We start from the raw sequence: 23,831 nt of genomic DNA, 5'->3' as shown, positions 1-23,831 counted from the left end.
GGAGCTACCTTTTTACATAGAATTAGCATACAGGTAGTGTGTTCATGGGTAATTAATCGACTTTCACATGTAATGCAGTACAGAGAATATTGAGTCCTTCAAGAGGCATGAAAGAAAACCATTATTGTGTTGATTGTTCTCTCCACCTCCCTGCAACAGACACAGGATGGATGAATTAAAGTTATCCTACCAGACATAGGAGTCCTGAATGGGCCCACCAGTCTTATATATCTCGCCTGATCGAGCGATGAGCGTGGTATCATGTTGCAAGTGGCTGCATGGCTTAGCTTACTAAATGCAAATGCATAAGAGTAATATTCTTAGCATTCCTAGAGCCTACGGCCACACCACACTGAATGCACCCGATCTCGTCTGATCTCGGAAGTTAAGCAGTGTCAGGCCTAGTTAGTACCTGGATGGGAGACCGCCTGGGAATACCAGGTGCTGTAGGCTTTTTTGTGCTCCAAGTTCAGGAAGTGAGCCATTTCTCAATTGCCTTTCAAAACTGCAAGGTCTAGCTGACTAGATGCTTAAAAGTACAAAACTCACTAGGCCAAGAGCCTACGGCCACACCACACTGATTGCGCCTGATCTCGTCTGATCTCGGAAGCTAAGCAGTGTCGGGCCTAGTTAGTACCTGGATGGGAGACCGCCTGGGAATACCAGGTGCTGTAGGCTTTTTTGTGCTCCAAGTTCAGGAAGTGAGCCATTTCTCAATTGCCTTTCAAAACTGCAAGGTCTAGCCGACTAGATGCTTAAAAGTACAAAACTCACTAGGCCCAGAGCCTACAGCCACACCACACTGAATGCGCCCGATCTCGGAAGGGCTTAGTTAGTACCTGGATGGGAGACTGCCTGGGAATACCAGGTGCTGTAGGCTTTTTTGTGCTCCATGATTAGTAATTGCGCAACTTCTCAATTATTTTTCAAATTTGGTATGTTTCCAAAATAATTGTATCCCGTTTTATAGCGGAAATGTTGGACAACATCATGAGGGCTGGAGCTACCTTTTTACATAGAATTAGCATACAGGTAGTGTGTTCATGGGTAATAAATCGACTTTCACATGTAATGCAGTACAGAGAATATTGAGTCCTTCAAGAGGCATGAAAGAAAACCATTATTGTGTTGATTGTTCTCTCCACCTCCCTGCAACAGACACAGGATGGATGAATTAAAGTTATCCTACCAGACATAGGAGTCCTGAATGGGCCCACCAGTCTTATATATCTCGCCTGATCGAGCGATGAGCGTGGTATCATGTTGCAAGTGGCTGCATGGCTTAGCTTACTAAATGCAAATGCATAAGAGTAATATTCTTAGCATTCCTAGAGCCTACGGCCACACCACACTGAATGCACCCGATCTCGTCTGATCTCGGAAGTTAAGCAGTGTCAGGCCTAGTTAGTACCTGGATGGGAGACCGCCTGGGAATACCAGGTGCTGTAGGCTTTTTTGTGCTCCAAGTTCAGGAAGTGAGCCCTTTCTCAATTGCCTTTCAAAACTGCAAGGTCTAGCCGACTACATGCTTAAAAGTACAAAACTCACTAGGCCCAGAGCCTACGGCCACACCACACTGAATGCGCCCTATCTCGTTTGATCTCAGAAGCTAAGCAGTGTCGTGCCTCGTTAGTACCTGGATGGGAGACCGCCTAGGAATACCAGGTGCTGTAGGCTTTTTTGTGCTCCAAGTTCAGGAAGTGAGCCATTTCTCAATTGCCTTTCAAAACTGCAAGGTCTAGCTGACTAGATGCTTAAAAGTACAAAACTCACTAGGCCCAGAGCCTACGGCCACACCACACTGACTGCGCCCGATCTCGTCTGATCTCGGAAGCTAAGCAGTGTCGAGCCTAGTTAGTACCTGGGTGGGAGACCGCCTGGGAATACCAGGTGCTGTAGGCTTTTTTGTACTCCAAGTTCAGGAAGTGAGCCATTTCTCAATTGCCTTTCAAAACTGCAACGTCTAGCCGACTAGATGCTTAAAAGTACAAAACTCACTAGGACCAGAGCCTACGGCCACACCACACTGAATGCGCCCAATCTCGTCTGATCTCGGAAGCTAAGCAATGTCAGGCCTAGTTAGTACCTGGATGGGATACCGCCTGGCAATACCAGGTGCTGTAGGCTATTTTGTGCTCCATGATTAGTAATTGCGCAACTTCTCAATTGTTTTTCAAATTTGGTATGTTTCCAAAATAATTGTATCCCGTTTTATAGCGGAAATGTTGGACAACATCATGAGGGCTGGAGCTACCTTTTTACATAGAATTAGCATACAGGTAGTGTGTTCATGGGTAATAAATCGACTTTCACATGTAATGCAGTACAGAGAATATTGAGTCCTTCAAGAGGCATGAAAGAAAACCATTATTGTGTTGATTGTTCTCTCCACCTCCCTGCAACAGACACAGGATGGATGAATTAAAGTTATCCTACCAGACATAGGAGTCCTGAATGGGCCCACCAGTCTTATATATCTCGCCTGATCGAGCCTGATCGAGCGATGAGCGTGTTATCATGTTGCAAGTGGCTGCATGGCGTAGCTTACTAAATGCAAATGCATAAGAGTAATATTCTTAGCATTCCTAGAGCCTACGGCCACACCACACTGAATGCACCCGATCTGATCTGATCTCGGAAGTTAAGCAGTGTCAGGCCTAGTTAGTACCTGGATGGGAGACCGCCTGGGAATACCAGGTGCTGTAGGCTTTTTTGTGCTCCAAGTTCAGGAAGTGAGCCCTTTCTCAATTGCCTTTTAAAACTGCAAGGTCTAGCCGACTAGATGCTTAAAAGTACAAAACTCACTAGGCCCAGAGCCTACGGCCACACCACACTGAATGCGCCAGATCTCGTCTGATCTCAGAAGCTAAGCAGTGTCGGGCCTAGTTAGTACCTGGATGGGAGACCGCCTGGGAATACCAGGTGCTGTAGGCTTTTTTGTGCTCCAAGTTCAGGAAGTGAGCCATTTCTCAATTGCCTTTCAAAACTGCAAGGTCTAGCCGACTAGATGCTTAAAAGTACAAAACTCACAAGGCCCAGAGCCTACGGCCACACCACACTGAATGCGCCCGATCTCGTCTGATCTTGGAAGCTAAGCAGTGTCGGGCCTCGTTAGTACCTGGATGGGAGACCGCCTGGGAATACCAGGTGCTGTAGGCTTTTTTGTGCTCCAAGTTCAGGAAGTGAGCCATTTCTCAATTGCCTTTCAAAACTGCAAGGTCTAGCTGACTAGATGCTTAAAAGTACAAAACTCACTAGGCCCAGAGCCTACGGCCACACCACACTGATTGCGCCCGATCTCGTCTAATCTCAGAAGCTAAGCAGTGTCGGGCCTAGTTAGTACCTGGATGGGAGACCGCCTGGGAATACCAGGTGCTGTAGGCTTTTTTGTGCTCCAAGTTCAGGAAGTGAGCCATTTCTCAATTGCCTTTCAAAACTGCAAGGTCTAGCCGACTAGATGCTTAAAAGTACAAAACTCACTAGGCCCAGAGCCTACGGCCACACCACACTGAATGCGCCCGATCTCGGAAGCTAAGCAGGGTCGGGCCTCGTTAGTACCTGGATGGGAGACCGCCTGGGAATACCAGGTGCTGTAGGCTTTTTTGTGCTCCAAGTTCAGGAAGTGAGCCATTTCTCAATTGCCTTTCAAAACTGCAAGGTCTAGCTGACTAGATGCTTAAAAGTACAAAACTCACTAGGCCCAGAGCCTACGGCCACACCACACTGAATGCGCCCGATCTCGTCTGATCTCGGAAGCTAAGCAGTGTCGGGCCTAGTTAGTACCTGGATGGGAGACCACCTGGGAATACCAGGTGCTGTAGGCTTTTTTGTGCTCCAAGTTCAGGAAGTGAGCCATTTCACAATTGCTTTTCAAAACTGCAAGGTCTAGCCGACTAGATGCTTAAAAGTACAAACTCACTAGGCCCAGAGCCTACGGCCACAACACACTGAATGCGCCCGATCTCGGAAGCTAAGCAGGGTCGGGCCTAGTTAGTACCTGGATGGGAGACTGCCTGGGAATACCAGGTGCTGTAGGCTTTTTTTTGTGCTCCATGATTAGTAATTGCGCAACTTCTCAATTATTTTTCAAATTTGGTATGTTTCCAAAATAATTGTATCCCGTTTTATAGCGGAAATGTTGGACAACATCATGAGGGCTGGAGCTACCTTTTTACATAGAATTAGCATACAGGTAGTGTGTTCATGGGTAATAAATCGACTTTCACATGTAATGCAGTACAGAGAATATTGAGTCCTTCAAGAGGCATGAAAGAAAACCATTATTGTGTTGATTGTTCTCTCCACCTCCCTGCAACAGACACAGGATGGATGAATTAAAGTTATCCTACCAGACATAGGAGTCCTGAATGGGCCCACCAGTCTTATATATCTCGCCTGATCGAGCGATGAGCGTGGTATCATGTTGCAAGTGGCTGCATGGCTTAGCTTACTAAATGCAAATGCATAAGAGTAATATTCTTAGCATTCCTAGAGCCTATGGCCACACCACACTGAATGCACCCGATCTCGTCTGATCTCGGAAGTTAAGCAGTGTCAGGCCTAGTTAGTACCTGGATGGGAGACTGCCTGGGAATACCAGGTGCTGTAGGCTTTTTTGTGCTCAAAGTTCAGGAAGTGAGCCCTTTCTCAATTGCCTTTCAAAACTGCAAGGTCTAGCCGACTACATGCTTAAAAGTACAAAACTCACTAGGCCCAGAGCCTACGGCCACACCACACTGAATGCGCCCTATCTCGTTTGATCTCAGAAGCTAAGCAGTGTCGTGCCTCGTTAGTACCTGGATGGGAGACCGCCTAGGAATACCAGGTGCTGTAGGCTTTTTTGTGCTCCAAGTTCAGGAAGTGAGCCATTTCTCAATTGCCTTTCAAAACTGCAAGGTCTAGCTGACTAGATGCTTAAAAGTACAAAACTCACTAGGCCTAGAGCCTACGGCCACACCACACTGACTGCGCCCGATCTCGTCTGATCTCGGAAGCTAAGCAGTGTCGGGCCTAGTTAGTACCTGGGTGGGAGACCGCCTGGGAATACCAGGTGCTGTAGGCTATTTTGTGCTCCAAGTTCAGGAAGTGAGCCATTTCTCAATTGCCTTTCAAAACTGCAAGGTCTAGCCGACTAGATGCTTAAAAGTACAAAACTCACTAGGACCAGAGCCTACGGCCACACCACACTGAATGCGCCCAATCTCGTCTGATCTCGGAAGCTAAGCAATGTCAGGCCTAGTTAGTACCTGGATGGGATACCGCCTGGCAATACCAGGTGCTGTAGGCTATTTTGTGCTCCATGATTAGTAATTGCGCAACTTCTCAATTGTTTTTCAAATTTGGTATGTTTCCAAAATAATTGTATCCCGTTTTATAGCGGAAATGTTGGACAACATCATGAGGGCTGGAGCTACCTTTTTACATAGAATTAGCATACAGGTAGTGTGTTCATGGGTAATAAATCGACTTTCACATGTAATGCAGTACAGAGAATATTGAGTCCTTCAAGAGGCATGAAAGAAAACCATTATTGTGTTGATTGTTCTCTCCACCTCCCTGCAACAGACACAGGATGGATGAATTTAAGTTATCCTACCAGACATAGGAGTCCTGAATGGGCCCACCAGTCTTATATATCTCGCCTGATCGAGCGATGAGCGTGGTATCATGTTGCAAGTGGCTGCATGGCTTAGCTTACTAAATGCAAATGCATAAGAGTAATATTCTTAGCATTCCTAGAGCCTACGGCCACACCACACTGAATGCACCCGATCTGATCTGATCTCGGAAGTTAAGCAGTGTCAGGCCTAGTTAGTACCTGGATGGGAGACCGCCTGGGAATACCAGGTGCTGTAGGCTTTTTTGTGCTCCAAGTTCAGGAAGTGAGCCCTTTCTCAATTGCCTTTTAAAACTGCAAGGTCTAGCCGACTAGATGCTTAAAAGTACAAAACTCACTAGGCCCAGAGCCTACGGCCACACCACACTGAATGCGCCAGATCTCGTCTGATCTCAGAAGCTAAGCAATGTCGGGCCTAGTTAGTACCTGGATGGGAGACCGCCTGGGAATACCAGGTGCTGTAGGCTTTTTTGTGCTCCAAGTTCAGGAAGTGAGCCATTTCTCAATTGCCTTTCAAAACTGCAAGGTCTAGCCGACTAGATGCTTAAAAGTACAAAACTCACAAGGCCCAGAGCCTACGGCCACACCACACTGAATGCGCCCGATCTCGTCTGATCTTGGAAGCTAAGCAGTGTCGGGCCTCGTTAGTACCTGGATGGGAGACCGCCTGGGAATACCAGGTGCTGTAGGCTTTTTTGTGCTCCAAGTTCAGGAAGTGAGCCATTTCTCAATTGCCTTTCAAAACTGCAAGGTCTAGCTGACTAGATGCTTAAAAGTACAAAACTCACTAGGCCCAGAGCCTACGGCCACACCACACTGATTGCGCCCGATCTCGTCTAATCTCAGAAGCTAAGCAGTGTCGGGCCTAGTTAGTACCTGGATGGGAGACCGCCTGGGAATACCAGGTGCTGTAGGCTTTTTTGTGCTCCAAGTTCAGGAAGTGAGCCATTTCTCAATTGCCTTTCAAAACTGCAAGGTCTAGCCGACTAGATGCTTAAAAGTACAAAACTCACTAGGCCCAGAGCCTACGGCCACACCACACTGAATGCGCCCGATCTCGGAAGCTAAGCAGGGTCGGGCCTCGTTAGTACCTGGATGGGAGACCGCCTGGGAATACCAGGTGCTGTAGGCTTTTTTGTGCTCCAAGTTCAGGAAGTGAGCCATTTCTCAATTGCCTTTCAAAACTGCAAGGTCTAGCTGACTAGATGCTTAAAAGTACAAAACTCACTAGGCCCAGAGCCTCCGGCCACACCACACTGATTGCGCCCGATCTCGTCTCATCTCGGAAGCTAAGCAGTGTCGGGCCTAGTTAGTACCTGGATGGGAGACCGCCTGGGAATACCAGGTGCTGTAGGCTTTTTTGTGCTCCAAGTTCAGGAAGTGAGCCATTTCTCAATTGCCTTTCAAAACTGCAAGGTCTAGCTGACTAGATGCTTAAAAGTACAAAACTCACTAGGCCCAGAGCCTACGGCCACACCACACTGATTGCGCCCGATCTTTTCTCATCTAGGAAGCTAAGCAGTGTCGGGCCTAGTTAGTACCTGGATGGGAGACCGCCTGGGAATACCAGGTGCTGTAAGCTTTTTTGTGCTCCAAGTTCAGGAAGTGAGCCATTTCTCAATTGCCTTTCAAAACTGCAAGGTCTAGCTGACTAGATGCTTAAAAGTACAAAACTCACTAGGCCCAGAGCCTACGGCCACACCACACTGACTGCGCCCGATCTCGTCTGATCTCGGAAGCTAAGCAGTGTCGGACCTAGTTAGTACCTGGGTGGGAGACCGCCTGGGAATACCAGGTGCTGTAGGCTTTTTTGTACTCCAAGTTCAGGAAGTGAGCCATTTCTCAATTGCCTTTCAAAACTGCAACGTCTAGCCGAATAGATGCTTAAAAGTACAAAACTCACTAGGACCAGAGCCTACGGCCACAACACACTGAATGCGCCCAATCTCGTCTGATCTCAGAAGCTAAGCAATGTCGGGCCTAGTTAGTACCTGGATGGGAGACTGCCTGGGAATACCAGGTGCTGTAGGCTTTTTTGTGCTCCATGATTAGTAATTGCGCAACTTCTCAATTATTTTTCAAATTTGGTATGTTTCCAAAATAATTGTATCCTGTTTTATAGCAGAAATGTTGGACAACATCATGAGGGCTGGAGCTACCTTTTTACATAGAATTAGCATACAGGTAGTGTGTTCATGGGTAATAAATCGACTTTCACATGTAATGCAGTACAGAGAATATTGAGTCCTTCAAGAGGCATGAAAGAAAACCATTATTGTGTTGATTGTTCTCTCCACCTCCCTGCAACAGACACAGGATGGATGAATTAAAGTTATCCTACCAGACATAGGAGTCCTGAATGGGCCCACCAGTCTTATATATCTCGCCTGATCGAGCGATGAGCGTGGTATCATGTTGCAAGTGGCTGCATGGCTTAGCTTACTAAATGCAAATGCATAAGAGTAATATTCTTAGCATTCCTAGAGCCTACGGCCACACCACACTGAATGCACCCGATCTCGTCTGATCTCGGAAGTTAAGCAGTGTTAGGCCTAGTTAGTACCTGGATGGGAGACTACCTGGGAATACCAGGTGCTGTAGGCTTTTTTGTGCTCCAAGTTCAGGAAGTGAGCCCTTTCTCAATTGCCTTTTAAAACTGCAAGGTCTAGCCGACTAGATGCTTAAAAGTACAAAACTCACTAGGCCCAGAGCCTACGGCCACACCACACTGAATGCGCCCGATCTCGTCTGGTCTCAGAAGCTAAGCAGTGTCGGGCCTAGTTAGTACCTGGATGGGAGACCGCCTGGGAATACCAGGTGCTGTAGGCTTTTTTGTGCTTCAAGTTCAGGAAGTGAGCCATTTCTCAATTGCCTTTCAAAACTGCAAGGTCTAGCCGACTAGATGCTTAAAAGTACAAAACTCACAAGGCCCAGAGCCTACCGCCACACCACACTGAATGCGCCCGATCTCGTCTGATCTTGGAAGCTAAGCAGTGTCGGGCCTCGTTAGTACCTGGATGGGAGACCGCCTGGGAATACCAGGTGCTGTAGGCTTCTTTGTGCTCCAAGTTCAGGAAGTGAGCCATTTCTCAATTGCCTTTCAAAACTGCAAGGTCTAGCTGACTAGATGCTTAAAAGTACAAAACTCACTAGGCCCAGAGCCTACGGCCACACCACACTGATTGCGCCCGATCTCGTCTAATCTCGGAAGCTAAGCAGTGTCGGGCCTAGTTAGTACCTGGATGGGAGACCGCCTGGGAATACCAGGTGCTGTAGGCTTTTTTGTGCTCCAAGTTCAGGAAGTGAGCCATTTCTCAATTGCCTTTCAAAACTGCAAGGTCTAGCCGACTAGATGCTTAAAAGTACAAAACTCACTAGGCCCAGAGCCTACGGCCACACCACACTGAATGCGCCCGATCCCAGAAGCTAAGCAGGGTCGGGCCTCGTTAGTACCTGGATGGGAGACCACCTGGGAATACCAGGTGCTGTAGGCTTTTTTGTGCTCCAAGTTCAGGAAGTGAGCCATTTCTCAATTGCCTTTCAAAACTGCAAGGTCTAGCTGACTAGATGCTTAAAAGTACAAAACTCACTAGGCCCAGAGCCTACGGCCACACCACACTGATTGCGCCCGATCTCGTCTCATCTCGGAAGCTAAGCAGTGTCGGGCCTAGTTAGTACCTGGATGGGAGACCGCCTGGGAATACCAGGTGCTGTAGGCTTTTTTGTGCTCCAAGTTCAGGAAGTGAGCCATTTCTCAATTGCCTTTCAAAACTGCAAGGTCTAGCTGACTAGATGCTTAAAAGTACAAAACTCACTAGGCCCAGAGCCTACGGCCACACCACACTGATTGCGCCCGATCTCGTCTCATCTCGGAAGCTAAGCAGTGTCGGGCCTAGTTAGTACCTGGATGGGAGACCTCCTGGGAATACCAGGTGCTGTAGGCTTTTTTGTGCTCCAAGTTCAGGAAGTGAGCCATTTCTCAATTGCCTTTCAAAACTGCAAGGTCTAGCTGACTAGATGCTTAAAAGTACAAAACTCACTAGGCCCAGAGCCTACGGCCACACCACACTGACTGCGCCCGATCTCGTCTGATCTCGGAAGCTAAGCAGTGTCGGACCTAGTTAGTACCTGGGTGGGAGACCGCCTGGGAATACCAGGTGCTGTAGGCTTTTTTGTACTCCAAGTTCAGGAAGTGAGCCATTTCTCAATTGCCTTTCAAAACTGCAACGTCTAGCCGACTAGATGCTTAAAAGTACAAAACTCACTAGGACCAGAGCCTACGGCCACACCACACTGAATGCGCCCAATCTCGTCTGATCTCGGAAGCTAAGCAATGTCAGGCCTAGTTAGTACCTGGATGGGAGACTGCCTGGGAATACCAGGTGCTGTAGGCTTTTTTGTGCTCCATGATTAGTAATTGCGCAACTTCTCAATTATTTTTCAAATTTGGTATGTTTCCAAAATAATTGTATCCTGTTTTATAGCAGAAATGTTGGACAACATCATGAGGGCTGGAGCTACCTTTTTACATAGAATTAGCATACAGGTAGTGTGTTCATGGGTAATAAATCGACTTTCACATGTAATGCAGTACAGAGAATATTGAGTCCTTCAAGAGGCATGAAAGAAAACCATTATTGTGTTGATTGTTCTCTCCACCTCCCTGCAACAGACACAGGATGGATGAATTAAAGTTATCCTACCAGACATAGGAGTCCTGAATGGGCCCACCAGTCTTATATATCTCGCCTGATCGAGCCTGATCGAGCGATGAGCGTGGTATCATGTTGCAAGTGGCTGCATGGCTTAGCTTACTAAATGCAAATGCATAAGAGTAATATTCTTAGCATTCTTAGAGCCTACGGCCACACCACACTGAATGCACCCGATCTCGTCTGATCTCGGAAGTTAAGCAGTGTTAGGCCTAGTTAGTACCTGGATGGGAGACCGCCTGGGAATACCAGGTGCTGTAGGCTTTTTTTGTGCTCCAAGTTCAGGAAGTGAGCCCTTTCTCAATTGCCTTTCAAAACTGCAAGGTCTAGCCGACTAGATGCTTAAAAGTACAAAACTCACTAGGCCCAGAGCCTACGGCCACACCACACTAAATGCGCCCGATCTCATCTGATCTCAGAAGCTAAGCAGTGTCGGGCCTAGTTAGTACCTGGATGGGAGACCGCCTGGGAATACCAGGTGCTGTAGGCTTTTTTTGTACTCCAAGTTCAGGAAGTGAGCCATTTCTCAATTGCCTTTCAAAAATGCAAGGTCTAGCCGACTAGATGCTTAAAAGTACAAAACTCACAAGGCCCAGAGCCTATGGCCACACCACACTGAATGCGCCTGATCTCGTCTGATCTCTGAAGCTAAGCAGGGTCGGGCCTCGTTAGTACCTGGATGGGAGACTGCGTGGGAATACCAGGTGCTGTAGGCTTTTTTGTGCTCCAAGTTCAGGAAGTGAGCCATTTCTCAATTGCCTTTCAAAACTGCAAGGTCTAGCTGACTAGATGCTTAAAAGTACAAAACTCACTAGGCCCAGAGCCTACGGCCACACCACACTGATTGCGCCCGATCTCGTCTGATCTCGGAAGCTAAGCAGTGTCGGGCCTAGTTAGTACCTGGATGGGAGACCGCCTGGGAATACCAGGTTCTGTAGGCATTTTTGGGCTCCAAGTTCAGGAAGTGAGCCATTTCTCAATTGCCTTTCAAAACTGCAAGGTCTAGCCGACTAGATGCTTAAAAGTACAAAACTCACTAGGCCCAGAGCCTACGGCCACACCACACTGAATGCGCCCGATCTCGGAAACTAAGCAGGGTCGGGCCTAGTTAGTACCTGGATGGGAGACTGCCTGGGAATACCAGGTGCTGTAGGCTTTTTTGTGCTCCATGATTAGTAATTGCGCAACTTCTCAATTATTTTTCAAATTTGGTATGTTTCCAAAATAATTGTATCCTGTTTTATAGCGGAAATGTTGGACAACATCATGAGGGCTGGAGCTACCTTTTTACATAGAATTAGCATACAGGTAGTGTGTTCATGGGTAATTAATCGACTTTCACATGTAATGCAGTACAGAGAATATTGAGTCCTTCAAGAGGCATGAAAGAAAACCATTATTGTGTTGATTGTTCTCTCCACCTCCCTGCAACAGACACAGGATGGATGAATTAAAGTTATCCTACCAGACATAGGAGTCCTGAATGGGCCCACCAGTCTTATATATCTCGCCTGATCGAGCCTGATCGAGCGATGAGCGTGGTATCATGTTGCAAGTGGCTGCATGGCTTAGCTTACTAAATGCAAATGCATAAGAGTAATATTCTTAGCATTCCTAGAGCCTACGGCCACACCACACTGAATGCACCCGATCTCGTCTGATCTCGGAAGTTAAGCAGTGTTAGGCCTAGTTAGTACCTGGATGGGAGACCGCCTGGGAATACCAGGTGCTGTAGGCTTTTTTGTGCTCCAAGTTCAGGAAGTGAGCCCTTTCTCAATTGCCTTTCAAAACTGCAAGGTCTAGCCGACTAGATGCTTAAAAGTACAAAACTCACAAGGCCCAGAGCCTACGGCCACACCACACTGAATGCGCCCGATCTCGTCTGATCTCGGAAACTAAGCAGTGTCGGGCCTCGTTAGTACCTGGATGGGAGACCGCGTGGGAATACCAGGTGCTGTAGGCTTTTTTGTGCTCCAAGTTCAGGAAGTGAGCCATTTCTCAATTGCCTTTCAAAACTGCAAGGTCTAGCCGACTAGATGCTTAAAAGTACAAAACTCACTAGGCCCAGAGCCTACGGCCACACCACACTGATTGCGCCCCGATCTCGTCTCATCTCGGAAGCTAAGCAGTGTCGGGCCTAGTTAGTACCTGGATGGGAGACCGCCTGGGAATACCAGGTGCTGTAGGCTTTTTTGTGCTCCAAGTTCAGGAAGTGAGCCATTTCTCAATTGCCTTTCAAAACTGCAAGGTCTAGCTGACTAGATGCTTAAAAGTACAAAACTCACTAGGCCCAGAGCCTACGGCCACACCACACTGACTGCGCCTGATCTCGTCTGATCTCGGAAGCTAAGCAGTGTTGGACCTAGTTAGTACCTGGGTGGGAGACCGCCTGGGAATACCAGGTGCTGTAGGCTTTTTTGTACTCCAAGTTCAGGAAGTGAGCCATTTCTCAATTGCCTTTCAAAACTGCAACGTCTAGCCGACTAGATGCTTAAAAGTACAAAACTCACTAGGACCAGAGCCTACGGCCACACCACACTGAATGCGCCCAATCTCGTCTGATCTCGGAAGCTAAGCAATGTCGGGCCTAGTTAGTACCTGGATGGGAGACTGCCTGGGAATACCAGGTGCTGTAGGCTTTTTTGTGCTCCATGATTAGTAATTGCGCAACTTCTCAATTATTTTTCAAATTTGGTATGTTTCCAAAATAATTGTATCCTGTTTTATAGCAGAAATGTTGGACAACATCATGAGGGCTGGAGCTACCTTTTTACATAGAATTAGCATACAGGTAGTGTGTTCATGGGTAATAAATCGACTTTCACATGTAATGCAGTACAGAGAATATTGAGTCCTTCAAGAGGCATGAAAGAAAACCATTATTGTGTTGATTGTTCTCTCCACCTCCCTGCAACAGACACAGGATGGATGAATTAAAGTTATCCTACCAGACATAGGAGTCCTGAATGGGGCCACCAGTCTTATATATCTCGCCTGATCGAGCCTGATCGAGCGATGAGCGTGGTATCATGTTGCAAGTGGCTGCATGGCTTAGCTTACTAAATGCAAATGCATAAGAGTAATATTCTTAGCGTTCCTAGAGCCTACGGCCACACCACACTGAATGCACCCGTTCTCGTCTGATCTTGGAAGTTAAGCAGTGTTAGGCCTAGTTAGTACCTGGATGGGAGACCGCCTGGGAATACCAGTTGCTGTAGGCTTTTTTGTGCTCCAAGTTCAGGAAGTGAGCCCTTTCTCAATTGCCTTTCAAAACTGCAAGGTCTAGCCGACTAGATGCTTAAAAGTACAAAACTCACTAGGCCCAGAGCCTACGGCCACACCACACTAAATGCGCCCGATCTCATCTGATCTCAGAAGCTAAGCAGTGTCGGGCCTAGTTAGTACCTGGATGGGAGACCGCCTGGGAATACCAGGTGCTGTAGGCTTTTTTTGTACTCCAAGTTCAGGAAGTGAGCCATTTCTCAATTGCCTTTCAAAAATGCAAGGTCTAGCCGACTAGATGCTTAAAAGTACAAAACTCACAAGGCCCAGAGCCTATGGCCACACCACACTGAATGCGCCCGATCTCGTCTGATCTCTGAAGCTAAGCAGTGTCGGGCCTCGTTAGTACCTGGATGGGAGACTGCGTTGGAATACCAGGTGCTGTAGGCTTTTTTGTGCTCCAAGTTCAGGAAGTGAGCCATTTCTCAATTGCCTTTCAAAACTGCAAGGTCTAGCTGACTAGATGCTTAAAAGTACAAAACTCACTAGGACCAGAGCCTACGGCCACACCACACTGATTGCGCCTGATCTTGTCTGATCTCGGAAGCTAAGCAGTGTTGGGCCTAGTTAGTACCTGGATGGGAGACCGCCTGGGAATACCAGGTGCTGTAGGCTTTTTTTGTGCTCCAAGTTCAGGAAGTGAGCCATTTCTCAATTGCCTTTCAAAACTGCAAGGTCTAGCCGACTAGATGCTTAAAAGTACAAAACTCACTAGGTCCAGAGCCTACGGCCACACCACACTGAATGCGCCCGATCTCAGAAGCTAAGCAGGGTCGGGCCTCGTTAGTACCTGGATGGGAGACCGCCTGGGAATACCAGGTGCTGTAGGCTTTTTTGTGCTCCAAGTTCAGGAAGTGAGCCATTTCTCAATTGCCTTTCAAAACTGCAAGGTCTAGCTGACTAGATGCTTAAAAGTACAAAACTCACTAGGCCCAGAGCCTACGGCCACACCACACTGATTGCGCCCGATCTCGTCTGATCTCGGAAGCTAAGCAGTGTCGGGCCTAGTTAGTACCTGGATGGGAGACCGCCTGGGAATACCAGGTGCTGTAGGCATTTTTGGGCTCCAAGTTCAGGAAGTGAGCCATTTCTCAATTGCCTTTCAAAACTGCAAGGTCTAGCCGACTAGATGCTTAAAAGTACAAAACTCACTAGGCCCAGAGCCTACGGCCACACCACACTGAATGCGCCAGATCTCGGAAGCTAAGCAGGGTCGGGCCTAGTTAGTACCTGGATGGGAGACTGCCTGGGAATACCAGGTGCTGTAGGCTTTTTTGTGCTCCATGATTAGTAATTGTGCAACTTCTCAATTATTTTTCAAATTTGGTATGTTTCCAAAATAATTGTATCCTGTTTTATAGCGGAAATGTTGGACAACATCATGAGGGCTGGAGCTACCTTTTTACATAGAATTAGCATACAGGTAGTGTGTTCATGGGTAATTAATCGACTTTCACATGTAATGCAGTACAGAGAATATTGAGTCCTTCAAGAGGCATGAAAGAAAACCATTATTGTGTTGATTGTTCTCTCCACCTCCCTGCAACAGACACAGGATGGATGAATTAAAGTTATCCTACCAGACATAGGAGTCCTGAATGGGCCCACCAGTCTTATATATCTCGCCTGATCGAGCCTGATCGAGCGATGAGCGTGGTATCATGTTGCAAGTGGCTGCATGGCTTAGCTTACTAAATGCAAATGCATAAGAGTAATATTCTTAGCATTCCTAGAGCCTACGGCCACACCACACTGAATGCACCCGATCTCGTCTGATCTCGGAAGTTAAGCAGTGTTAGGCCTAGTTAGTACCTGGATGGGAGACCGCCTGGGAATACCAGGTGCTGTAGGCTTTTTTGTGCTCCAAGTTCAGGAAGTGAGCCCTTTCTCAATTGCCTTTCAAAACTGCAAGGTCTAGCCGACTAGATGCTTAAAAGTACAAAACTCACTAGGCCCAGAGACTACGGCCACACCACACTAAATGCGCCCAATCTCCTCTGATCTCAGAAGCTAAGCAGTGTTGGGCCTAGTTAGTACCTGGATGGGAGACCGCCTGGGAATACCAGGTGCTGTAGGCTTTTTTTGTACTCCAAGTTCAGGACGTGAGCCATTTCTCAATTGCCTTTCAAAACTGCAAGGTCTAGCCGACTAGATGCTTAAAAGTACAAAACTCACAAGGCCCAGAGCCTACGGCCACACCACACTGAATGCATCTGATCTCGGAAGCTAAGCAGTGTCGTGCCTCGTTAGTACCTGGATGGGAGACCGCCTGGGAATACCAGGTGCTGTAGGCTTTTTTGTGCTCCAAGTTCAGGAAGTGAGCCATTTCTCAATTGCAAGGTCTAGCTGACTAGATGCTTAAAAGTACAAAACTCACAAGGCCCAGAGCCTGCGGCCACACCACACTGACTGCGCCCCATCTCGTCTGATCTCGGAAGCTAAGCAGTGTCGGACCTAGTTAGTACCTGGGTGGGAGACCGCCTGGGAATACCAGGTGCTGTAGGCTTTTTTGTACTCCAAGTTCAGGAAGTGAGCCATTTCTCAATTGCCTTTCAAAACTGCAACGTCTAGCCGACTAGATGCTCAAAAGTACAAAACTCACTAGAACCAGAGCCTACGGCCACACCACACTGAATGCGCCCAATCTCGTCTGATCTCTGAAGCTAAGCAGGGTCGGGCCTCGTTAGTACCTGGATGGGAGACCGCCTGGGAATACCAGGTGCTGTAGGCTTTTTTGTGCTCCAAGTTCAGGAAGTGAGCCATTTCTCAATTGCCTTTCAAAACTGCAAGGTCTAGCTGACTAGATGCTTAAAAGTACAAAACTCACTAGGCCCAGAGCCTATGGCCACACCACACTGACTGCGCCCGATCTCGTCTGATCTCGGAAGCTAAGCAGTGTCGGACCTAGTTAGTACCTGGGTGGGAGACCGCCTGGGAATACCAGGTGCTGTAGGCTTTTTTGTACTCCAAGTTCAGGAAGTGAGCCATTTCTCAATTGCCTTTCAAAACTGCAACGTCTAGCCGACTAGATGCTTAAAAGTACAAAACTCACTAGGACCAGAGCCTACGGCCACACCACACTGAATGCGCCCAATCTCGTCTGATCTCGGAAGCTAAGCAATGTCGGGCCTAGTTAGTACCTGGATGGGAGACTGCCTGGGAATACCAGGTGCTGTAGGCATTTTTGTGCTCCATGATTAGTAATTGCGCAACTTCTCAATTATTTTTCAAATTTGGTATGTTTCCAAAATAATTGTATCCTGTTTTATAGCAGAAATGTTGGACAACATCATGAGGGCTGGAGCTACCTTTTTACATAGAATTAGCATACAGGTAGTGTGTTCATGGGTAATAAATCGACTTTCACATGTAATGCAGTACAGAGAATATTGAGTCCTTCAAGAGGCATGAAAGAAACCATTATTGTGTTGATTGTTCTCTCCACCTCCCTGCAACAGACACAGGATGGATGAATTAAAGTTATCCTACCAGACATAGGAGTCCTGAATGGGCCCACCAGTCTTATATATCTCGCCTGATCGAGCCTGATCGAGCGATGAGCGTGGTATCATGTTGCAAGTGGCTGCATGGCTTAGCTTACTAAATGCAAATGCACAAGAGTAATATTCTTAGCATTCCTAGAGCCTACGGCCACACCACACTGAATGCACCCGATCTCGTCTGATCTCGGAAGTTAAGCAGTGTTAGGCCTAGTTAGTACCTGGATGGGAGACCGCCTGGGAATACCAGGTGCTGTAGGCTTTTTTGTGCTCCAAGTTCAGGAAGTGAGCCCTTTCTCAATTGCCTTTCAAAACTGCAAGGTCTAGCCGACTAGATGCTTAAAAGTACAAAACTCACTATGCCCAGAGCCTACGGCCACACCACACTAAATGCGCCCGATCTCATCTGATCTCAGAAGCTAAGCAGTGTCGGGCCTAGTTAGTACCTGGATGGGAGACCGCCTGGGAATACCAGGTGCTGTAGGCTTTTTTTGTACTCCAAGTTCAGGAAGTGAGCCATTTCTCAATTGCCTTTCAAAACTGCAAGGTCTAGCCGACTAGATGCTTAAAAGTACAAAACTCACAAGGCCCAGAGCCTACGGCCACACCACACTGAATGCGCCTGATCTCGTCTGATCTCGGAAGCTAAGCAGTGTCGGGCCTTGTTAGTACCTGGATGGGAGACCGCGTGGGAATACCAGGTGCTGTAGGCTTTTTTGTGCTCCAAGTTCAGGAAGTGAGCCATTTCTCAATTGCCTTTCAAAACTGCAAGGTCTAGCTGACTAGATGCTTAAAAGTACAAAACTCACTAGACCCAGAGCCTACGGCCACACCACACTGATTGCGCCCGATCTCGTCTGATCTCGGAAGCTAAGCAGTGTCGGGCCTAGTTAGTACCTGGATGGGAGACCGCCTGGGAATACCAGGTGCTGTAGGCTTTTTTTGTGCTCCAAGTTCAGGAAGTGAGCCATTTCTCAATTGCCTTTCAAAACTGCAAGGTCTAGCCGACTAGATGCTTAAAAGTACAAAACTCACTAGGCTCAGAGCCTACAGCCACACCACACTGAATGCGCCCGATCTCAGAAGCTAAGCAGGGTCGGGCCTCGTTAGTACCTGGATGGGAGACCACCTGGGAATACCAGGTGCTGTAGGCTTTTTTGTGCTATAAGTTCAGGAAGTGAGCCATTTCTCAATTGCCTTTCAAAACTGCAAGGTCTAGCTGACTAGATGCTTAAAAGTACAAAACTCACTAGGCCCAGAGCCTACAGCCACACCACACTGATTGCGCCCGATCTCGTCTGATCTTGGAAGCTAAGCAGTGTCAGGCCTAGTTAGTACCTGGATGGGAGACCGCCTGGGAATACCAGGTGCTGTAGGCTTTTTTGTGCTCCAAGTTCAGGAAGTGAGCCATTTCTCAATTGCCTTTCAAAACTGCAAGGTCTAGCCGACTAGATGCTTAAAAGTACAAAACTCACTAGGCCCAGAGCCTACGGCCACACCACACTGAATGCGCCCGATCTCATCTGATCTCAGAAGCTAAGCAGTGTCGGGCCTAGTTAGTACCTGGATGGGAGACCGCCTGGGAATACCAGGTGCTGTAGGCTTTTTTGTGCTCCATGATTAGTAATTGCGCAACTTCTCAATTATTTTTCAAATTTGGTATGTTTCCAAAATAATTGTATTCCGTTTTATAGCGGAAATGTTGGACAACATCATGAGGGCTGGAGCTACCTTTTTACATAGAATTAGCATACAGGTAGTGTGTTCATGGGTAATAAATCGACTTTCACATGTAATGCAGTACAGAGAATATTGAGTCCTTCAAGAGGCATGAAAGAAAACCATTATTGTGTTGATTGTTCTCTCCACCTCCCTGCAACAGACACAGGATGGATGAATTAAAGTTATCCTACCAGACATAGGAGTCCTGAATGGGCCCACCAGTCTTATATATCTCGCCTGATCGAGCCTGATCGAGCGATGAGCGTGGTATCATGTTGCAAGTGGCTGCATGGCTTAGCTTACTAAATGCAAATGCATAAGAGTAATATTCTTAGCATTCCTAGAGCCTATGGCCACACCACACTGAATGCACCCGGTCTCGACTGATCTCGGAAGTTAAGCAGTGTTAGGCCTAGTTAGTACCTGGATGGGAGACCGCCTGGGAATACCAGGTGCTGTAGGCTTTTTTGTGCTCCAAGTTCAGGAAGTGAGCCCTTTCTCAATTGCCTTTCAAAACTGCAAGGTCTAGCCGACTAGATGCTTAAAAGTACAAAACTCACTAGGCCCAGAGCCTACGGCCACACCACACTAAATGCGCCCGATCTCATCTGATCTCAGAAGCTAAGCAGTGTTGGGCCTAGTTAGTACCTGGATGGGAGACCGCCTGGGAATACCAGGTGCTGTAGGCTTTTTTTGTACTCCAAGTTCAGGAAGTGAGCCATTTCTCAATTGCCTTTCAAAAATGCAAGGTCTAGCCGACTAGATGCTTAAAAGTACAAAACTCACAAGGCCCAGAGCCTATGGCCACACCACACTGAATGCGCCCGATCTCGTCTGATCTCTGAAGCTAAGCAGTGTCGGGCCTCGTTACTACCTGGATGGGAGACTGCGTGGGAATACCAGGTGCTGTAGGCTTTTTTGTGCTCCAAGTTCAGGAAGTGAGCCATTTCTCAATTGCCTTTCAAAACTGCAAGGTCTAGCTGACTAGATGCTTAAAAGTACAAAACTCACTAGGCCCAGAGCCTACGGCCACACCACACTGATTGCGCCCGATCTCGTCTAATCTCGGAAGCTAAGCAGTGTCGGGCCTAGTTAGTACCTGGATGGGAGACCGCCTGGGAATACCAGGTGCTGTAGGCTTTTTTGTGCTCCAAGTTCAGGAAGTGAGCCATTTCTCAATTGCCTTTCAAAACTGCAAGGTCTAGCCGACTAGATGCTTAAAAGTACAAAACTCACTAGGCCCAGAGCCTACGGCCACACCACACTGAATGCGCCCGATCTCGGAAGCTAAGCAGGGTCAGGCCTCGTTAGTACCTGGATGGGAGACCGCCTGGGAATACCAGGTGCTGTAGGCTTTTTTGTGCTCCAAGTTCAGGAAGTGAGCCATTTCTCAATTGCCTTTCAAAACTGCAAGGTCTAGCTGACTAGATGCTTAAAAGTACAAAACTCACAAGGCCCAGAGCCTACGGCCACACCACACTGATTGCGCCCGATCTCGTCTCATCTCGGAAGCTAAGCAGTGTCGGGCCTAGTTAGTACCTGGATGGGAGACCGCCTGGGAATACCAGGTGCTGTAGGCTTTTTTGTGCTCCAAGTTCAGGAAGTGAGCCATTTCTCAATTGCCTTTCAAAACTGCAAGGTCTAGCTGACTAGATGCTTAAAAGTACAAAACTCACTAGGCCCAGAGCCTACGGCCACACCACACTGATTGCGCCCGATCTCGTCTCATCTCGGAAGCTAAGCAGTGTCGGGCCTAGTTAGTACCTGGATGGGAGACCGCCTGGGAATACCAGGTGCTGTAGGCTTTTTTGTGCTCCAAGTTCAGGAAGTGAGCCATTTCTCAATTGCCTTTCAAAACTGCAAGGTCTAGCTGACTAGATGCTTAAAAGTACAAAACTCACTAGGCCCAGAGCCTACGGCCACACCACACTGACTGCGCCCGATCTCGTCTGATCTCGGAAGCTAAGCAGTGTCGGACCTAGTTAGTACCTGAGTGGGAGACCGCCTGGGAATACCAGGTGCTGTAGGCTTTTTTGTACTCCAAGTTCAGGAAGTGAGCCATTTCTCAATTGCCTTTCAAAACTGCAACGTCTAGCCGACTAGATGCTTAAAAGTACAAAACTCACTAGGACCAGAGCCTACGGCCACACCACACTGAATGCGCCCAATCTCGTCTGATCTCGGAAGCTAAGCAATGTCAGGCCTAGTTAGTACCTGGATGGGAGACTGCCTGGGAATACCAGGTGCTGTAGGCTTTTTTGTGCTCCATGATTAGTAATTGCGCAACTTCTCAATTATTTTTCAAATTTGGTATGTTTCCAAAATAATTGTATCCTGTTTTATAGCAGAAATGTTGGACAACATCATGAGGGCTGGAGCTACCTTTTTACATAGAATTAGCATACAGGTAGTGTGTTCATGGGTAATAAATCGACTTTCACATGTAATGCAGTACAGAGAATATTGAGTCCTTCAAGAGGCATGAAAGAAAACCATTATTGTGTTGATTGTTCTCTCCACCTCCCTGCAACAGACACAGGATGGATGAATTAAAGTTATCCTACCAGACATAGGAGTCCTGAATGGGCCCACCAGTCTTATATATCTCGCCTGATCGAGCGATGAGCGTGGTATCATGTTGCAAGTGGCTGCATGGCTTAGCTTACTAAATGCAAATGCATAAGAGTAATATTCTTAGCATTCCTAGAGCCTACGGCCACACCACACTGAATGCACCCGATCTTGTCTGATCTCGGAAGTTAAGCAGTGTTAGGCCTAGTTAGTACCTGGATGGGAGACCGCCTGGGAATACCAGGTGCTGTAGGCTTTTTTGTGCTCCAAGTTCAGGAAGTGAGCCCTTTCTCAATTGCCTTTCAAAACTGCAAGGTCTAGCCGACTAGATGCTTAAAAGTACAAAACTCACTAGGCCCAGAGCCTACGGCCACACCACACTAAATGCGCCCGATCTCATCTTATCTCAGAAGCTAAGCAGTGTCGGGCCTAGTTAGTACCTGGATGGGAGACCGCCTGGGAATACCAGGTGCTGTAGGCTTTTTTTGTACTCCAAGTTCAGGAAGTGAGCCATTTCTCAATTGCCTTTCAAAACTGCAAGGTCTAGCCGACTAGATGCTTAAAAGTACAAAACTCACAAGGCCCAGAGCCTACGGCCACACCACACTGAATGCGCCTGATCTCGTCTGATCTCGGAAGCTAAGCAGTGTCGGGCCTTGTTAGTACCTGGATGGGAGACCGCGTGGGAATACCAGGTGCTGTAGGCTTTTTTGTGCTCCAAGTTCAGGAAGTGAGCCATTTCTCAATTGCCTTTCAAAACTGCAAGGTCTAGCTGACTAGATGCTTAAAAGTACAAAACTCATTAGACCCAGAGCCTACGGCCACACCACACTGATTGCGCCCGATCTCGTCTGATCTCGGAAGCTAAGCAGTGTCGGGCCTAGTTAGTACCTGGATGGGAGACCGCCTGGGAATACCAGGTGCTGTAGGCTTTTTTTGTGCTCCAAGTTCAGGAAGTGAGCCATTTCTCAATTGCCTTTCAAAACTGCAAGGTCTAGCCGACTAGATGCTTAAAAGTACAAAACTCACTAGGCCCAGAGCCTACAGCCACACCACACTGAATGCGCCCGATCTCAGAAGCTAAGCAGGGTCGGGCCTCGTTAGTACCTGGATGGGAGACCGCCTGGGAATACCAGGTGCTGTAGGCTTTTTTGTGCTATAAGTTCAGGAAGTGAGCCATTTCTCAATTGCCTTTCAAAACTGCAAGGTCTAGCTGACTAGATGCTTAAAAGTACAAAACTCACTAGGCCCAGAGCCTACAGCCACACCACACTGATTGCGCCCGATCTCGTCTGATCTTGGAAGCTAAGCAGTGTCAGGCCTAGTTAGTACCTGGATGGGAGACCGCCTGGGAATACCAGGTGCTGTAGGCTTTTTTGTGCTCCAAGTTCAGGAAGTGAGCCATTTCTCAATTGCCTTTCAAAACTGCAAGGTCTAGCCGACTAGATGCTTAAAAGTACAAAACTCACTACGCCCAGAGCCTACGGCCACACCACACTGAATGCGCCCGATCTCGGAAGCTAAGCAGGGTCGGGCCTAGTTAGTACCTGGATGGGAGACTGCCTGGGAATACCAGGTGCTGTAGGCTTTTTTGTGCTCCATGATTAGTAATTGCGCAACTTCTCAATTATTTTTCAAATTTGGTATGTTTCCAAAATAATTGTATCCCGTTTTATAGCGGAAATGTTGGACAACATCATGAGGGCTGGAGCTACCTTTTTACATAGAATTAGCATACAGGTAGTGTGTTCATGGGTAATAAATCGACTTTCACATGTAATGCAGTACAGAGAATATTGAGTCCTTCAAGAGGCATGAAAGAAAACCATTATTGTGTTGATTGTTCTCTCCACCTCCCTGCAACAGACACAGGATGGATGAATTAAAGTTATCCTACCAGACATAGGAGTCCTGAATGGGCCCACCAGTCTTATATATCTCGCCTGATCGAGCCTGATCGAGCGATGAGCGTGGTATCATGTTGCAAGTGGCTGCATGGCTTAGCTTACTAAATGCAAATGCATAAGAGTAATATTCTTAGCATTCCTAGAGCCTACGGCCACACCACACTGAATGCACCCGATCTCGTCTGATCTCTGAAGCTAAGCAGTGTCGGGCCTCGTTAGTATCTGGATGGGAGACTGCGTGGGAATACCAGGTGCTGTAGGCTTTTTTGTGCTCCAAGTTCAGGAAGTGAGCCATTTCTCAATTGCCTTTCAAAACTGCAAGGTCTAGCTGACTAGATGCTTAAAAGTACAAAACTCACTAGGCCCAGAGCCTACGGCCACACCACACTGATTGCGCCCGATCTTGTCTGATCTTGGAAGCTAAGCAGTGTTGGGCCTAGTTAGTACCTGGATGGGAGACCGCCTGGGAATACCAGGTGCTGTAGGCTTTTTTTGTGCTCCAAGTTCAGGAAGTGAGCCA

The 23,831-nt window shown here is 47.6% G+C and overlaps 52 non-coding genes and 32 pseudogenes across 52 annotated transcripts; all 84 read left to right on the top strand.

Annotated features, from left to right (window-relative positions):
* Positions 1-334: 334 nt before the first annotated feature.
* LOC138461197 (5S ribosomal RNA) lies at positions 335-453 on the top strand. Its single transcript, XR_011263827.1, has one exon. It is a non-coding gene; the product is annotated as a 5S ribosomal RNA (ribosomal RNA).
* Positions 454-559: 106 nt separating this feature from the next.
* LOC138462938 (5S ribosomal RNA) lies at positions 560-678 on the top strand. Its single transcript, XR_011265524.1, has one exon. It is a non-coding gene; the product is annotated as a 5S ribosomal RNA (ribosomal RNA).
* A 655-nt stretch (positions 679-1,333) lies between these two features.
* LOC138461196 (5S ribosomal RNA) lies at positions 1,334-1,452 on the top strand. The gene has a single exon (XR_011263826.1). It is a non-coding gene; the product is annotated as a 5S ribosomal RNA (ribosomal RNA).
* A 106-nt stretch (positions 1,453-1,558) lies between these two features.
* Positions 1,559-1,677, top strand: LOC138457529 (5S ribosomal RNA; annotated as a pseudogene).
* A 106-nt stretch (positions 1,678-1,783) lies between these two features.
* On the top strand, positions 1,784-1,902 carry LOC138453968 (5S ribosomal RNA). The gene has a single exon (XR_011260666.1). It is a non-coding gene; the product is annotated as a 5S ribosomal RNA (ribosomal RNA).
* Positions 1,903-2,008: 106 nt separating this feature from the next.
* LOC138456583 (5S ribosomal RNA) lies at positions 2,009-2,127 on the top strand (annotated as a pseudogene).
* A 463-nt stretch (positions 2,128-2,590) lies between these two features.
* On the top strand, positions 2,591-2,709 carry LOC138463877 (5S ribosomal RNA). Its single transcript, XR_011266461.1, has one exon. It is a non-coding gene; the product is annotated as a 5S ribosomal RNA (ribosomal RNA).
* Positions 2,710-2,815: 106 nt separating this feature from the next.
* Positions 2,816-2,934, top strand: LOC138463225 (5S ribosomal RNA). The gene has a single exon (XR_011265811.1). It is a non-coding gene; the product is annotated as a 5S ribosomal RNA (ribosomal RNA).
* A 106-nt stretch (positions 2,935-3,040) lies between these two features.
* LOC138464804 (5S ribosomal RNA) lies at positions 3,041-3,159 on the top strand. Its single transcript, XR_011267381.1, has one exon. It is a non-coding gene; the product is annotated as a 5S ribosomal RNA (ribosomal RNA).
* A 106-nt stretch (positions 3,160-3,265) lies between these two features.
* On the top strand, positions 3,266-3,384 carry LOC138455025 (5S ribosomal RNA). The gene has a single exon (XR_011261672.1). It is a non-coding gene; the product is annotated as a 5S ribosomal RNA (ribosomal RNA).
* Positions 3,385-3,490: 106 nt separating this feature from the next.
* LOC138456518 (5S ribosomal RNA) lies at positions 3,491-3,599 on the top strand (annotated as a pseudogene).
* Positions 3,600-3,705: 106 nt separating this feature from the next.
* LOC138460582 (5S ribosomal RNA) lies at positions 3,706-3,824 on the top strand. The gene has a single exon (XR_011263262.1). It is a non-coding gene; the product is annotated as a 5S ribosomal RNA (ribosomal RNA).
* Positions 3,825-3,929: 105 nt separating this feature from the next.
* Positions 3,930-4,038, top strand: LOC138458924 (5S ribosomal RNA; annotated as a pseudogene).
* A 455-nt stretch (positions 4,039-4,493) lies between these two features.
* LOC138465032 (5S ribosomal RNA) lies at positions 4,494-4,612 on the top strand. The gene has a single exon (XR_011267608.1). It is a non-coding gene; the product is annotated as a 5S ribosomal RNA (ribosomal RNA).
* A 106-nt stretch (positions 4,613-4,718) lies between these two features.
* On the top strand, positions 4,719-4,837 carry LOC138457528 (5S ribosomal RNA; annotated as a pseudogene).
* A 106-nt stretch (positions 4,838-4,943) lies between these two features.
* Positions 4,944-5,062, top strand: LOC138461872 (5S ribosomal RNA). Its single transcript, XR_011264478.1, has one exon. It is a non-coding gene; the product is annotated as a 5S ribosomal RNA (ribosomal RNA).
* Positions 5,063-5,168: 106 nt separating this feature from the next.
* LOC138456582 (5S ribosomal RNA) lies at positions 5,169-5,287 on the top strand (annotated as a pseudogene).
* A 453-nt stretch (positions 5,288-5,740) lies between these two features.
* On the top strand, positions 5,741-5,859 carry LOC138463876 (5S ribosomal RNA). The gene has a single exon (XR_011266460.1). It is a non-coding gene; the product is annotated as a 5S ribosomal RNA (ribosomal RNA).
* Positions 5,860-5,965: 106 nt separating this feature from the next.
* On the top strand, positions 5,966-6,084 carry LOC138454247 (5S ribosomal RNA). The gene has a single exon (XR_011260933.1). It is a non-coding gene; the product is annotated as a 5S ribosomal RNA (ribosomal RNA).
* Positions 6,085-6,190: 106 nt separating this feature from the next.
* On the top strand, positions 6,191-6,309 carry LOC138464803 (5S ribosomal RNA). Its single transcript, XR_011267380.1, has one exon. It is a non-coding gene; the product is annotated as a 5S ribosomal RNA (ribosomal RNA).
* Positions 6,310-6,415: 106 nt separating this feature from the next.
* LOC138455024 (5S ribosomal RNA) lies at positions 6,416-6,534 on the top strand. The gene has a single exon (XR_011261671.1). It is a non-coding gene; the product is annotated as a 5S ribosomal RNA (ribosomal RNA).
* Positions 6,535-6,640: 106 nt separating this feature from the next.
* LOC138456517 (5S ribosomal RNA) lies at positions 6,641-6,749 on the top strand (annotated as a pseudogene).
* A 106-nt stretch (positions 6,750-6,855) lies between these two features.
* Positions 6,856-6,974, top strand: LOC138455679 (5S ribosomal RNA; annotated as a pseudogene).
* A 106-nt stretch (positions 6,975-7,080) lies between these two features.
* Positions 7,081-7,199, top strand: LOC138458088 (5S ribosomal RNA; annotated as a pseudogene).
* A 106-nt stretch (positions 7,200-7,305) lies between these two features.
* LOC138463489 (5S ribosomal RNA) lies at positions 7,306-7,424 on the top strand. The gene has a single exon (XR_011266075.1). It is a non-coding gene; the product is annotated as a 5S ribosomal RNA (ribosomal RNA).
* Positions 7,425-7,530: 106 nt separating this feature from the next.
* LOC138456600 (5S ribosomal RNA) lies at positions 7,531-7,649 on the top strand (annotated as a pseudogene).
* Positions 7,650-8,102: 453 nt separating this feature from the next.
* Positions 8,103-8,221, top strand: LOC138462753 (5S ribosomal RNA). The gene has a single exon (XR_011265346.1). It is a non-coding gene; the product is annotated as a 5S ribosomal RNA (ribosomal RNA).
* A 106-nt stretch (positions 8,222-8,327) lies between these two features.
* LOC138453908 (5S ribosomal RNA) lies at positions 8,328-8,446 on the top strand. The gene has a single exon (XR_011260609.1). It is a non-coding gene; the product is annotated as a 5S ribosomal RNA (ribosomal RNA).
* Positions 8,447-8,552: 106 nt separating this feature from the next.
* Positions 8,553-8,671, top strand: LOC138455043 (5S ribosomal RNA). Its single transcript, XR_011261689.1, has one exon. It is a non-coding gene; the product is annotated as a 5S ribosomal RNA (ribosomal RNA).
* Positions 8,672-8,777: 106 nt separating this feature from the next.
* On the top strand, positions 8,778-8,896 carry LOC138465066 (5S ribosomal RNA). Its single transcript, XR_011267642.1, has one exon. It is a non-coding gene; the product is annotated as a 5S ribosomal RNA (ribosomal RNA).
* Positions 8,897-9,002: 106 nt separating this feature from the next.
* On the top strand, positions 9,003-9,111 carry LOC138459368 (5S ribosomal RNA; annotated as a pseudogene).
* Positions 9,112-9,217: 106 nt separating this feature from the next.
* LOC138454792 (5S ribosomal RNA) lies at positions 9,218-9,336 on the top strand. Its single transcript, XR_011261452.1, has one exon. It is a non-coding gene; the product is annotated as a 5S ribosomal RNA (ribosomal RNA).
* A 106-nt stretch (positions 9,337-9,442) lies between these two features.
* Positions 9,443-9,561, top strand: LOC138454594 (5S ribosomal RNA). The gene has a single exon (XR_011261264.1). It is a non-coding gene; the product is annotated as a 5S ribosomal RNA (ribosomal RNA).
* Positions 9,562-9,667: 106 nt separating this feature from the next.
* LOC138463487 (5S ribosomal RNA) lies at positions 9,668-9,786 on the top strand. Its single transcript, XR_011266074.1, has one exon. It is a non-coding gene; the product is annotated as a 5S ribosomal RNA (ribosomal RNA).
* Positions 9,787-9,892: 106 nt separating this feature from the next.
* LOC138455903 (5S ribosomal RNA) lies at positions 9,893-10,011 on the top strand (annotated as a pseudogene).
* A 463-nt stretch (positions 10,012-10,474) lies between these two features.
* LOC138457922 (5S ribosomal RNA) lies at positions 10,475-10,593 on the top strand. Its single transcript, XR_011262325.1, has one exon. It is a non-coding gene; the product is annotated as a 5S ribosomal RNA (ribosomal RNA).
* Positions 10,594-10,700: 107 nt separating this feature from the next.
* LOC138465217 (5S ribosomal RNA) lies at positions 10,701-10,819 on the top strand. Its single transcript, XR_011267791.1, has one exon. It is a non-coding gene; the product is annotated as a 5S ribosomal RNA (ribosomal RNA).
* A 107-nt stretch (positions 10,820-10,926) lies between these two features.
* On the top strand, positions 10,927-11,045 carry LOC138455690 (5S ribosomal RNA; annotated as a pseudogene).
* A 106-nt stretch (positions 11,046-11,151) lies between these two features.
* LOC138465187 (5S ribosomal RNA) lies at positions 11,152-11,270 on the top strand. Its single transcript, XR_011267762.1, has one exon. It is a non-coding gene; the product is annotated as a 5S ribosomal RNA (ribosomal RNA).
* A 106-nt stretch (positions 11,271-11,376) lies between these two features.
* LOC138458574 (5S ribosomal RNA) lies at positions 11,377-11,485 on the top strand (annotated as a pseudogene).
* Positions 11,486-11,948: 463 nt separating this feature from the next.
* On the top strand, positions 11,949-12,067 carry LOC138457910 (5S ribosomal RNA). Its single transcript, XR_011262323.1, has one exon. It is a non-coding gene; the product is annotated as a 5S ribosomal RNA (ribosomal RNA).
* Positions 12,068-12,173: 106 nt separating this feature from the next.
* On the top strand, positions 12,174-12,292 carry LOC138454098 (5S ribosomal RNA). The gene has a single exon (XR_011260791.1). It is a non-coding gene; the product is annotated as a 5S ribosomal RNA (ribosomal RNA).
* Positions 12,293-12,398: 106 nt separating this feature from the next.
* LOC138455555 (5S ribosomal RNA) lies at positions 12,399-12,518 on the top strand (annotated as a pseudogene).
* Positions 12,519-12,624: 106 nt separating this feature from the next.
* Positions 12,625-12,743, top strand: LOC138465030 (5S ribosomal RNA). The gene has a single exon (XR_011267605.1). It is a non-coding gene; the product is annotated as a 5S ribosomal RNA (ribosomal RNA).
* Positions 12,744-12,849: 106 nt separating this feature from the next.
* Positions 12,850-12,968, top strand: LOC138455268 (5S ribosomal RNA). Its single transcript, XR_011261907.1, has one exon. It is a non-coding gene; the product is annotated as a 5S ribosomal RNA (ribosomal RNA).
* A 463-nt stretch (positions 12,969-13,431) lies between these two features.
* Positions 13,432-13,550, top strand: LOC138455669 (5S ribosomal RNA; annotated as a pseudogene).
* Positions 13,551-13,656: 106 nt separating this feature from the next.
* LOC138465216 (5S ribosomal RNA) lies at positions 13,657-13,775 on the top strand. The gene has a single exon (XR_011267790.1). It is a non-coding gene; the product is annotated as a 5S ribosomal RNA (ribosomal RNA).
* A 107-nt stretch (positions 13,776-13,882) lies between these two features.
* Positions 13,883-14,001, top strand: LOC138455797 (5S ribosomal RNA; annotated as a pseudogene).
* A 106-nt stretch (positions 14,002-14,107) lies between these two features.
* Positions 14,108-14,226, top strand: LOC138465193 (5S ribosomal RNA). Its single transcript, XR_011267767.1, has one exon. It is a non-coding gene; the product is annotated as a 5S ribosomal RNA (ribosomal RNA).
* A 107-nt stretch (positions 14,227-14,333) lies between these two features.
* On the top strand, positions 14,334-14,442 carry LOC138458310 (5S ribosomal RNA; annotated as a pseudogene).
* A 106-nt stretch (positions 14,443-14,548) lies between these two features.
* On the top strand, positions 14,549-14,667 carry LOC138461724 (5S ribosomal RNA). Its single transcript, XR_011264330.1, has one exon. It is a non-coding gene; the product is annotated as a 5S ribosomal RNA (ribosomal RNA).
* A 106-nt stretch (positions 14,668-14,773) lies between these two features.
* LOC138458364 (5S ribosomal RNA) lies at positions 14,774-14,882 on the top strand (annotated as a pseudogene).
* A 463-nt stretch (positions 14,883-15,345) lies between these two features.
* LOC138457898 (5S ribosomal RNA) lies at positions 15,346-15,464 on the top strand. The gene has a single exon (XR_011262321.1). It is a non-coding gene; the product is annotated as a 5S ribosomal RNA (ribosomal RNA).
* Positions 15,465-15,570: 106 nt separating this feature from the next.
* Positions 15,571-15,689, top strand: LOC138456019 (5S ribosomal RNA; annotated as a pseudogene).
* A 107-nt stretch (positions 15,690-15,796) lies between these two features.
* Positions 15,797-15,905, top strand: LOC138459079 (5S ribosomal RNA; annotated as a pseudogene).
* Positions 15,906-15,998: 93 nt separating this feature from the next.
* On the top strand, positions 15,999-16,117 carry LOC138455575 (5S ribosomal RNA; annotated as a pseudogene).
* Positions 16,118-16,223: 106 nt separating this feature from the next.
* LOC138455800 (5S ribosomal RNA) lies at positions 16,224-16,342 on the top strand (annotated as a pseudogene).
* A 106-nt stretch (positions 16,343-16,448) lies between these two features.
* LOC138465045 (5S ribosomal RNA) lies at positions 16,449-16,567 on the top strand. The gene has a single exon (XR_011267621.1). It is a non-coding gene; the product is annotated as a 5S ribosomal RNA (ribosomal RNA).
* A 106-nt stretch (positions 16,568-16,673) lies between these two features.
* Positions 16,674-16,792, top strand: LOC138455383 (5S ribosomal RNA; annotated as a pseudogene).
* Positions 16,793-17,254: 462 nt separating this feature from the next.
* Positions 17,255-17,373, top strand: LOC138457884 (5S ribosomal RNA). Its single transcript, XR_011262318.1, has one exon. It is a non-coding gene; the product is annotated as a 5S ribosomal RNA (ribosomal RNA).
* Positions 17,374-17,479: 106 nt separating this feature from the next.
* On the top strand, positions 17,480-17,598 carry LOC138465215 (5S ribosomal RNA). Its single transcript, XR_011267789.1, has one exon. It is a non-coding gene; the product is annotated as a 5S ribosomal RNA (ribosomal RNA).
* Positions 17,599-17,705: 107 nt separating this feature from the next.
* Positions 17,706-17,824, top strand: LOC138463467 (5S ribosomal RNA). The gene has a single exon (XR_011266053.1). It is a non-coding gene; the product is annotated as a 5S ribosomal RNA (ribosomal RNA).
* A 106-nt stretch (positions 17,825-17,930) lies between these two features.
* On the top strand, positions 17,931-18,049 carry LOC138460978 (5S ribosomal RNA). The gene has a single exon (XR_011263627.1). It is a non-coding gene; the product is annotated as a 5S ribosomal RNA (ribosomal RNA).
* Positions 18,050-18,156: 107 nt separating this feature from the next.
* On the top strand, positions 18,157-18,265 carry LOC138458323 (5S ribosomal RNA; annotated as a pseudogene).
* A 106-nt stretch (positions 18,266-18,371) lies between these two features.
* Positions 18,372-18,490, top strand: LOC138454742 (5S ribosomal RNA). The gene has a single exon (XR_011261405.1). It is a non-coding gene; the product is annotated as a 5S ribosomal RNA (ribosomal RNA).
* Positions 18,491-18,596: 106 nt separating this feature from the next.
* LOC138462536 (5S ribosomal RNA) lies at positions 18,597-18,715 on the top strand. Its single transcript, XR_011265132.1, has one exon. It is a non-coding gene; the product is annotated as a 5S ribosomal RNA (ribosomal RNA).
* A 463-nt stretch (positions 18,716-19,178) lies between these two features.
* LOC138454544 (5S ribosomal RNA) lies at positions 19,179-19,297 on the top strand. Its single transcript, XR_011261216.1, has one exon. It is a non-coding gene; the product is annotated as a 5S ribosomal RNA (ribosomal RNA).
* Positions 19,298-19,403: 106 nt separating this feature from the next.
* LOC138464722 (5S ribosomal RNA) lies at positions 19,404-19,522 on the top strand. Its single transcript, XR_011267300.1, has one exon. It is a non-coding gene; the product is annotated as a 5S ribosomal RNA (ribosomal RNA).
* A 107-nt stretch (positions 19,523-19,629) lies between these two features.
* Positions 19,630-19,748, top strand: LOC138455970 (5S ribosomal RNA; annotated as a pseudogene).
* A 106-nt stretch (positions 19,749-19,854) lies between these two features.
* LOC138465065 (5S ribosomal RNA) lies at positions 19,855-19,973 on the top strand. The gene has a single exon (XR_011267641.1). It is a non-coding gene; the product is annotated as a 5S ribosomal RNA (ribosomal RNA).
* Positions 19,974-20,079: 106 nt separating this feature from the next.
* Positions 20,080-20,188, top strand: LOC138458293 (5S ribosomal RNA; annotated as a pseudogene).
* A 106-nt stretch (positions 20,189-20,294) lies between these two features.
* Positions 20,295-20,413, top strand: LOC138454791 (5S ribosomal RNA). Its single transcript, XR_011261451.1, has one exon. It is a non-coding gene; the product is annotated as a 5S ribosomal RNA (ribosomal RNA).
* A 106-nt stretch (positions 20,414-20,519) lies between these two features.
* On the top strand, positions 20,520-20,638 carry LOC138454790 (5S ribosomal RNA). The gene has a single exon (XR_011261450.1). It is a non-coding gene; the product is annotated as a 5S ribosomal RNA (ribosomal RNA).
* Positions 20,639-20,744: 106 nt separating this feature from the next.
* Positions 20,745-20,863, top strand: LOC138465090 (5S ribosomal RNA). Its single transcript, XR_011267666.1, has one exon. It is a non-coding gene; the product is annotated as a 5S ribosomal RNA (ribosomal RNA).
* A 106-nt stretch (positions 20,864-20,969) lies between these two features.
* On the top strand, positions 20,970-21,088 carry LOC138455902 (5S ribosomal RNA; annotated as a pseudogene).
* Positions 21,089-21,541: 453 nt separating this feature from the next.
* Positions 21,542-21,660, top strand: LOC138463339 (5S ribosomal RNA). Its single transcript, XR_011265926.1, has one exon. It is a non-coding gene; the product is annotated as a 5S ribosomal RNA (ribosomal RNA).
* A 106-nt stretch (positions 21,661-21,766) lies between these two features.
* LOC138455603 (5S ribosomal RNA) lies at positions 21,767-21,885 on the top strand (annotated as a pseudogene).
* Positions 21,886-21,992: 107 nt separating this feature from the next.
* LOC138463465 (5S ribosomal RNA) lies at positions 21,993-22,111 on the top strand. Its single transcript, XR_011266052.1, has one exon. It is a non-coding gene; the product is annotated as a 5S ribosomal RNA (ribosomal RNA).
* A 106-nt stretch (positions 22,112-22,217) lies between these two features.
* LOC138460977 (5S ribosomal RNA) lies at positions 22,218-22,336 on the top strand. The gene has a single exon (XR_011263626.1). It is a non-coding gene; the product is annotated as a 5S ribosomal RNA (ribosomal RNA).
* Positions 22,337-22,443: 107 nt separating this feature from the next.
* Positions 22,444-22,552, top strand: LOC138458373 (5S ribosomal RNA; annotated as a pseudogene).
* Positions 22,553-22,658: 106 nt separating this feature from the next.
* On the top strand, positions 22,659-22,777 carry LOC138454741 (5S ribosomal RNA). The gene has a single exon (XR_011261404.1). It is a non-coding gene; the product is annotated as a 5S ribosomal RNA (ribosomal RNA).
* Positions 22,778-22,883: 106 nt separating this feature from the next.
* Positions 22,884-22,992, top strand: LOC138456615 (5S ribosomal RNA; annotated as a pseudogene).
* A 463-nt stretch (positions 22,993-23,455) lies between these two features.
* On the top strand, positions 23,456-23,574 carry LOC138455368 (5S ribosomal RNA; annotated as a pseudogene).
* Positions 23,575-23,680: 106 nt separating this feature from the next.
* Positions 23,681-23,799, top strand: LOC138454070 (5S ribosomal RNA). The gene has a single exon (XR_011260763.1). It is a non-coding gene; the product is annotated as a 5S ribosomal RNA (ribosomal RNA).
* Positions 23,800-23,831: the final 32 nt, after the last annotated feature.

This window comes from Ambystoma mexicanum, chromosome 4p (genome assembly GCF_040938575.1).
Source record: "Ambystoma mexicanum isolate Mex_15411 chromosome 4p, UKY_AmexF1_1, whole genome shotgun sequence".
Taxonomy (NCBI): Eukaryota; Metazoa; Chordata; class Amphibia; order Caudata; family Ambystomatidae; genus Ambystoma; species Ambystoma mexicanum.
The sequence above is the reverse complement of the archived record's forward strand: the minus strand, read 5'-3'. Positions and strand labels throughout refer to the sequence as shown.